Genomic DNA, 8,853 nt, shown 5'->3' with positions numbered 1-8,853 from the left:
ATTTTTTTTTTTTGAGACAGAGTTGCCCTCTGTCACCCAGGCTGGAGTGCAATGGCGTGATCTCAGCTCAGTGCAACCTCTGCTTCCCTGACTCAAGCCATTCTTGTGCCTTGGCCTTCTGCGTAGCTGGAATTACAGACATATGCCACCATGCCTAGCTAATTTTTGTATTTTTAGTAGAGACGGGGTTTCGTCATGTTGGCCATGCTGGTCTCGAACTCCTGGCCTCAAGTGATCCTTTGGCCTTGGCCTCCCAAAGTAGTGGGATTACAGGCATGAGCTCCCGCACCCGGCCAATTTTTTTCTTTGAGACAGGGTCTTGCTCTGTCACTCAGGCTGGAGTGCAGTGGTGCAATCACAGCTCACTGCAGCCTCGACCTCCTGGACCCAAGCCATCCTCCCACCTCAGTCTCCTACGTAGCTGAGACTACATGTATGCACTACCACTTCAGACTGATGTTTGTATTTTTTGTAGCAATGGGGTCTCGCCATGTTGCCCAGGCTGCTTTTGAATTCCTGAAGTCAAGCGATCCTTCCATCTCGGCCTCCCAAAGCGGGGGGATTACAGGCATGAGTCACTGTGCCTGGCCAGAGCCTGATATGTTTTTAAATGAGAAAGTGACCAAAAAAGATACTATTTCAACAAATCTACTGTTTCTAGCATTGTTTCATTAAGTGAGTGGCAGAAAAGAGGAGAGTTTTTAAAAACTTGCAGCCTGTTGATTCTTTCAACAGTTATTTGCTGAACACATTTATGTTCTTTTATCCATCAATTTAAATTTATGCAGGCAAAGTTTCTGTTAATTAATGATAAGTCAATGATAACTGAAGTAATAACTGAAATCCATAGTTTATAATTGAATAGTTCATTTTAAGAAGGGATGAGACAATACATAGGTACTTTTAATTTCAAGGTATTTTCATTCCAGAAAAATATAACTGAATTTGCTTTGTTTGTTTGTTTGAGATGGAGTCTCACTCTGTCACCCAGGCTGGAGTACAGTGGCAGGATCTCGGCTCACTGCAACCTCCTCCACCCAGGTTCGAGCAATTCTCGTGCCTCAGCCTCCCAAGTAGCTGGGACTATAGGCATATGCCACCACGCCTGGCTAATTTTTGTATTTTTAGTAGAGATGGGGTTTCACCATGTTAGCCAGGCTGGTCTCGAACTCCTGACCTCAAATTATCTGCCCATCTTGGCTTCCCAAAGTGCTGGGATTACAGGCGTCAGCCACCACACCCAACCTGAATTTGCTTTGATTTATTCTTGTCTGTCTAATTTAATGCAGTAATTTCTGATTTTGTTCATTTCAGCACAATACAAAGTAGAACTTAATTGAGAGTGAATAGGACGTTCTTATTTCTCCACTGGCATCTTTTTTTGTATTTGAATGTAACCAACTGTTCTGGAGTTGATGATGAAGTCAGTATATGGCAGGAAGAGTCTTGACGGCTGTTTTATCAGGTCTCCCAGGATGGCGTTAGCTTGGTGATGATTACAATTAAGGGTATTACCAGTTAACCAGAGTTAACATATTTCAGTCCACAAGAGTAAAACATCAAAAAAGCAAATCAACAACTTATTTGGAAATAAGAACAAAACAAGGTGAATCATTTTGAGGGATATTTCATTCAGATCCTGAGACCTGATAAATGATCCCTGCCCCCATAACAAAGTATTTCTCTCCAAGACAGATAAATTCACAGCACCTGAATTCTGTGTCTCTGTACCCTGGACAGTGCTGGGTAAAGACTGGCAATTATCTTTCTACAGACTAATCTTCACACAATTCTCTAAACAATATACTAGATGGTTGATTCCTTTTGTGCTGAGCAAATTACAACCACTTCCAGTTTTGCCTCCTGAGATTACATCCTCATCTTAATTGGAGTTTGAGGGTTTTCTAAACTCCTTAGTTATACATTCACTGTCAGTTTTATGAATTGCTCCCACAACCAGCGGATTTATTAAGCATGAACTTTACCAACTTCATTGTCGGAAGCAACCTAATTTTTTTTTTTTTTTTTGAGAGTCGCCCAGGCTGGAGTGCAGTGGCCAGATCTCAGCTCACTGCAAGCTCCGCCTCCCGGGTTTACGCCATTCTCCTGCCTCAGCCTCTGGAGTAGCTGGGACTACAGGCGCCCGCCACCTCGCCCGGCTAGTTTTTTGTATTTTTTAGTAGAGACAGGGTTTCACTGTGTTAGCCAGGATGGTCTCGATCTCCTGACCTCGTGATCCGCCCATCTCAGCCTCCCAAAGTGCTGGGATTACAGGCTTGAGCCACCGCGCCCAGCCGAAACCTAATTTTTAACATTATTGCTGTTTAGTAAAAGTTACTTCCTCCAAGAGAAACTTTTTTTTTTTTTTTTTTTTTTTTTTTTTTTTTTTGAGACGGAGTCTCACTCTGTCACCCAGGCTGGAGTGCAGTGGCGTGGTCTCGGCTCACTGCCAGCTCTGCCTCCCGGGTTCACGCCAGTCTACTGCCTCAGCCTCCTAAGTAGCTGGGACTACAGGCACCCGCCAACATGCCTGGCTAATTTTTTAAATTTTTACTAGAGATGGGGTTTCACTGTGTTAGCCAGGATGGTCTCGATCTCTTGACTTCGTGATCCGCCTGCCTCGGCCTCCCAAAGTGCTGGGATTACAGGCGTGAGCCACCGCACCCGACCAAGAGAAACTTTTTAAATACTTTTGATTCAATCCAGTAATCTCAGGAGGAGACTTTTAAAAGTTCATGGAAAATGTGTTATGAACAAATCATGCATGGATTTGAAAAATTTTTTACACCAAAATAAACTCGTACTAACTTGTTATAACATGTATGAACAGCATCTAGTTTGATGTACTAAAAAGAATAAGACATATGTTTGAAAAGAGCCCCTATCAGAGCAACATGTATTCTGTTAAAATTGAAGCAAGGATAAACATCAAATTCATGATGAAACTTGGGTGAAAGAATGGTGAAATCACTAATTCTTTACAAAAAGTTTATGGGCACAATGCCTCAAAGATATCAGTATTTTATAATTAGAGAGTTAATTTTAAGAAGGGATGAGACAGTGTTGAAGAGGAAGCCTGCAGTGGTAGACTACCCACATCAATTTGCAAGGAAAAAAATAATCTTTTCATGCTTGAAGGCAATAACGTATACAGTGGCCCGTTTTCAAGACAAAATGCCTTACATGGGCGTAGGTCAGCAAACTACAGAAGAAACAGGACATACTGGGCTGCTGCTTGGATAGCTGATGCCTGCTTGTCGCCCTCCCTCTTCCCCAACACTTCTCCTTCCCCCTTTAGTTGCCTTCATCCAAACCGAAAAAGTTTAGTCTAAGATGAAAGTTTACTAGTCTGCAAAATAGCTCACTTTGTCTTCTCTTATCAACCTGCCTAGCTACTTAGGTCATAAGTTAAATACTTGAAAAGCCCCTGAGCTAACTAGGATTGCAGTGCATTGTGGGCTGCAATAAAATGCAGCAAGACACCTCCCGCCCCCCGCCAAAAAAAAAAAAAAAAACAACACCTAAAGCCCCTACCCAACAATTAATAGGCAATGTCTGGGAAGATTGTGACCCCATAGTACTCAGCCTATGAGAAACCGGGGGAGGGACCTGCATACTAGGGGATAAATTGCTTGTTAAAACTGTGCTGGGGGCCGGGTGTGGTGGCTCACGCCTGTAATCCCAGAACTTTGGGAGGCTGAGGCAGGTAGATCATGAGGTCAAGAGACCATCCTGGCCAATATGGTGAAACCCCATCTCTACTAAAATACAAAAATTAGCTGGGCGTGGTGGCGGGCACCTGTAGTCCCAGCTGCTCAGGAGGCTGAGGCAGGAGAATCATTTGAACCTGGGAGGTGGAGGTTGCAGTGAGCTGAGATCACACCATTGCACTCCAGCCTGGTTGACAGAGTGAGACTCCGTCTCAAAAAAACCAGCTATGCTGGGGCCTAGCCGTGGTGGCTCACACCTGTAATCCCAGCACCATGGAAGGCTGAGGCGGGTGGATCAGCATATGTCAGGAGTTTGAGACCAGCCTAGCCAACATGGCAAAACTCCATCTCTACTAAAAATATAAACATTATCTGGGCATGGTGGCAGGCACCTATAATCCCAGCTACTTGGGAGGCTGAGGCAGGAAAATCACTTGAACCTGGGAGGTGGAGGTTGCAGTGAGCCAAGATCGTGCCACTGTACCCCAGCCTGGGCGACAAGAGCAAAACTCCATCTCAAAAAAATAAAATAAAATTTAAAAAACTGTGCTGGGTGTGCCTGTCTATCAGACACCCAATCTTGCAAGAGTGTCATTAAAAGTCTCACTTTCACAGTTCTCTGGGTCTCTGAGTCCATTCTTTGGGTTTGGATGGGTAAGTTTGTTTCTCACATACTCTCATAGAAGATGACCAACAATAGCAGAAACCAAAGCCAGTACCATAGACATTGCAATTGGTTTGGCTCACACAATTCTAACTGAAAAATTTAAGCTGAGCAAAATTTCCACTCAAAGGTTACTAAAACTGCACACCCAGATCAGCTGCACACAAGAGCAGAGCTTTCCATGGAGGTTTTAAACAAGTGCGATCAAGACCCTGAAGCATTTTTTTTGAAGAATTGTAACAGGACATGAAACATGGTTTTACCAGTACAATCCTGAAGGCAAAGCACAATCAAAACAATGGATACCAGGAGGTGGAAGTGGTCCAGTCAAAGCAAAAATGGACCAGTCCCAGAGCAAAGATCATGGCAGCAGTTTTTTTGGCTGCTCAAGGCATTTTGCTTGTTGACTTTCTGGAGGGCCAAAGAATGATAATTTGTGCTTATTACAAAAATAAGCAGATAGGCTTATTATGATAAAGTTAGCCAAAACTTTAGCAAAACAACAATAACAACAAACTGCCCAGGAAAGCGTCACTGGAGAGTTCCCCACCATGACAATGCTCCTGCTTATTCCTCTCATCAAGCAAAGGCAGTTTTGCAAGAGGTTTGATGGGAAATGATTAGGCATTCACCTTGCAGTCTTTATTTGACCCCTTCTGATATCTTTTTGTTTCTTAATCTTTAAAAATGTGTAAATGGCACCCTTTAAAAATAATAATAATAATGTGAAAAGGGGCTGGCGCAGTGGCTCATGCCTGTAATCTTAGCACTTTGGGAGGCTGAGGCAGATCACTTGAGGATCACTTGAGGTCAGGAGTTCAAGACCAGCCAACATGGTGAAACCCCGTCTCTACAAAAAATACAAAAAATTAGCCAGGCGTGGTGGTGCACGCCTGGAATCAGCTACTCGGGGGGCTGATACAGGAGAATCACTTGAACCCGGGAGGTAGAGGTTGCAGTGAGCCGAGATCGCGCAGCTGCACTCCAGCCTGGGCGACGGAGTGAGACTCCATCTAAAAAAAAAAAAAAAAATTTTTTTAAGTGAAAGAGTACGCTGACATGGTTAAACACCTTCCTCTTCAACACCTTTAGGGGTGGACTAAATGGCTGGTATCTCTACTTACGGAAATGTCTTGAGCTTGATGGAGCTTATATGGAGAAATAAAGTTTTTATTTTTATTTTTAATACCATTTTTTTCCATAAACTTCTTGAAGTTCCCTCATATTAGTGTCAGCATCATACTTTATCCTGGAAATGATTACTTGGGGGGTGGGAGAAGAAAGAAATTCAAAGAGTTAACTGCTGTAAGAGCTGAAATCACGAGACACAATTTTTCAGTGATTTGCTTACTACTCAAAACTCCACCTGTGGTGATAGTTACAGAACTGTGCATATATGTAAAATCATGGCATTGTCTACTTAAAGCAGATGAATTGTATGGTATGTAAATTATAACTCAGTAACTTTTTTTTTTTTTTTTTCAAATGACTGGGGGAAAAAATACCTCTGTATCTCCACAGTCAGAAAAATCTCTCTTCAGTACCAGTCCTCGAAAGGCATTATTGGGAGTGGGGGAAGTCCAAGAGTAATTTGTACTGAAATATGGCTTTCCTAATCTGGAAACTCTGTTTCCAACATTTGTTGTGCCAATCCCTACTGTCTTCTGAGCAGATAATTCTTATTTTTACTACTAGGTAAAAAGACACTTAGAAAGGCTAGGCTTACCACTCGATTCCACTGTGTACAGGAGTTTACTTCCAGAAACAATTCAGTTGCAAGATTCTCTGTTCCCTTACTCCACTCGATTCAGGGATAAATATTCCCTGAAAAGGAAAGAAACCATGTCTTTTAATTTTTCATTTATATTTGTCTCATCTTCCCTAGTAAATTATATTGAGGACAGATTTCTGCTGTAACTCCCTTTATTACCAGTATGTTATCTGTTAAAATGAATATTATTGACTGTTTACTGACTGCTCTTTGAAAAAGGTGGGAAGTTAGGTGAGCAGAATGTTGTTTCCATGGAAACTTCATCATGTTGCTGTCAGTGAATACACACAATGGGTATAAGGATTGTTTTTTATTTCTTTTTTTGGGACGGAGTCTGTTGCCCAGGCTGGAGTGCGATGGTGCAATCTCAGCTCACTGCAACCTCCACATCCCGGATTCAAGCAATTCTCCTGCCTCAGCCTCCTGAGTAGCTGAGATTACAGAGTGTGCGCCACCACGTCTGGCTAATTTTTTATTTTTGTAGTAGAGATAGGAGTCTCACCGTGCTGACCAGGCTGGTCTCGAACTCCTGACCTCGTGATCCACCTGCCTCAGCCTCCCAAAGTGCTGGGATTACGGGCGTGAGCCACTGCACCCAGCCTGTTTCTTTATTTCATGGTATAAAAAAGATGGCCACCTTTTAAGCCCAAATAACTCATCTAATAATACAGTCTTAGTAATCTTATTTCATGACTTGCCCACCTCATTCTTTCATTCATTTTGTTTCATCTTTGGCTAATTCTTTCCATCTTTATTGTCCCATTATTGATAATAATAGAATATGATTTTGACAGGAAACAGCTCTTAAAATGATCTATTACGGGCCAGGTGCAGTGGCTCATGTCTATAATCCTAGCACTTTGGGATGCTGAGGCAGATGGATCACTTGAGATCAGGAGTTCAAGAGCAACCTGGCCAACATGGCAAAACCCCGTCTCTAGAAAAATACAAAAAATTAGCCTGGAGTGGTGGCAAGTGCCTGTAATCCCAGCTACTGAGGAGGCTGAGGCAGGAGAATCACTTGAACCTGAGGGGTAGAGGTTGCAGTGAGCTAATGTCGTGCCACTGCACTCCAGCCTAGGTGACAGAGCAATACTCTGTCTCAAAAAAAAAAAAAAAAAAGATTATGAAAAGATGTATTTTCACGATGTTTTTTCCTATTACTACTATAACTTTACGTCTCCTCTTTCTACCTAGTTCTTTCTTTTTAAAATCAGACTCCAGTTCAAATTGTACATTTCCTAATTAGAGTAAGTGGCTCTTTAAGATCCTATAAAAACATATTGCAGGCATACTTTATTTGCTAAAAATGCTACCTTTGTTTTTGTAATTTTTTTTTTTTTTTTTTCCGAGATGGAGTCTCGCTCTGTCACCCAGGCTGGAGTGCGATGGTGCAGTCTTGGCTAACCGCAACCTCCACCTCCTGGACTCAAGCAATTCCCCTGCCTCAGCCTCCCAAGTAGCTGGGATTACAGGCACACACCACTGCGCCCAGCTAATTTTGTATTTTTAGTAGAGACGGGGTTTCGCCATGTTGGCCAGGCTGGTATTGAACTCCTGACCTCAGGTGATCCACCCACCTCGGCCCCCCAAAGTGTTGGGATTACAGGCGTAAGCCACCATGCCTGGCCGTTTTTGTGATTCTTATACAAATCACAAATATGTGAGTCCTATATAAATGTTAGCTTTCTTTATTAATAGTGATGGTGGTATTCTATGCTACTACTACTATCAAGTATGTTAGAAAATTAATTTTGATAAATTTTTTAGTTTGAAGTTTTGAGTATGTGACAGTTTCTTCCTCTTTACTGTTGTAAAAGGTATTTCAGATTAGGTGAGCTAAAAATCTCTCAGAATTACTTTTGTATATTTACTTGCAGGACTATCGCAGAGCTTATTAGACCGAGAGCACTGGGTCAGCAAACTACAGACCTCTGACCCATGACCTGTTCTTTGGAATGCCCATGAGTTAAGGATGTTTTTTATATTTTTCAGTGGTTAAAAAACACACAAAAAGAGAATAATATTTTGTGCATGTGAAAAGTATATGAAACTCAAATTTCAGTGTCCATATTTAAGTTTTATTGGAACACAGCCATCACCACTTGTTTACATGTCTATGGCTGGTTTCATTCAACAAAGGCAGAGTTGAGTAGTTTCAACAAAGACTTCATGGCTCTGCTGGGCATAGTGCCTCACACCTGTAATCCCAGCACTTTGGGAAGCTGAGGAGGGCAGATCATGAAGTCAGGAGATCGAGACCATTCTGGCTTACACGGTGAAACTCCGTCTCTACTAAAAATACAAAAAGTTAGCCGGGTGTGGTGGCAGGTGCCTCTAGTTTCAGCTACTCAGGAGACTGAGGCAGGAGAACTGCTTGCACCTTGGAGGAGGAGGTTGCAGTGAGCCGAGATCTCACCACTGCACTCCAGCCTGGGCGACAGATCAAGACTCCATCTCAGGGGGAAAAAAAAAAAAACTTAATGGCTCACAAACCTAAAATATTTACTATCTGGCCCTTTACAGAAAAAGTTTGTCAACCCCTTACCAAAAGGAAAATAATAACCTGCATTTGTCATTTGTGCTTAACTAATTCAAATACTCAGCTCTGTCATGCATGTCCTTTTCCTCTTGCAGATGCTTCTGTCATGGGTAATATATTATTAGTTGTAAACATAAATAATAAACCTTTTCAAGTGATAGGTAGC

General features: G+C 42.2%; 1 long non-coding RNA gene across 1 annotated transcript in view; it reads left to right on the top strand.

The window, feature by feature from the left end:
• Positions 1 to 8,853, top strand: part of LOC105476808 (uncharacterized) — a 76,449-nt gene that overhangs the window by 2,537 nt on the left and 65,059 nt on the right. The gene's annotated exons all lie outside the window — the stretch shown is intronic.

Source organism: Macaca nemestrina, chromosome 17 (genome assembly GCF_043159975.1).
Source record: "Macaca nemestrina isolate mMacNem1 chromosome 17, mMacNem.hap1, whole genome shotgun sequence".
Classification (NCBI taxonomy): domain Eukaryota; kingdom Metazoa; phylum Chordata; class Mammalia; order Primates; family Cercopithecidae; genus Macaca; species Macaca nemestrina.
This window is presented reverse-complemented; position numbering and strand designations above follow the sequence as displayed.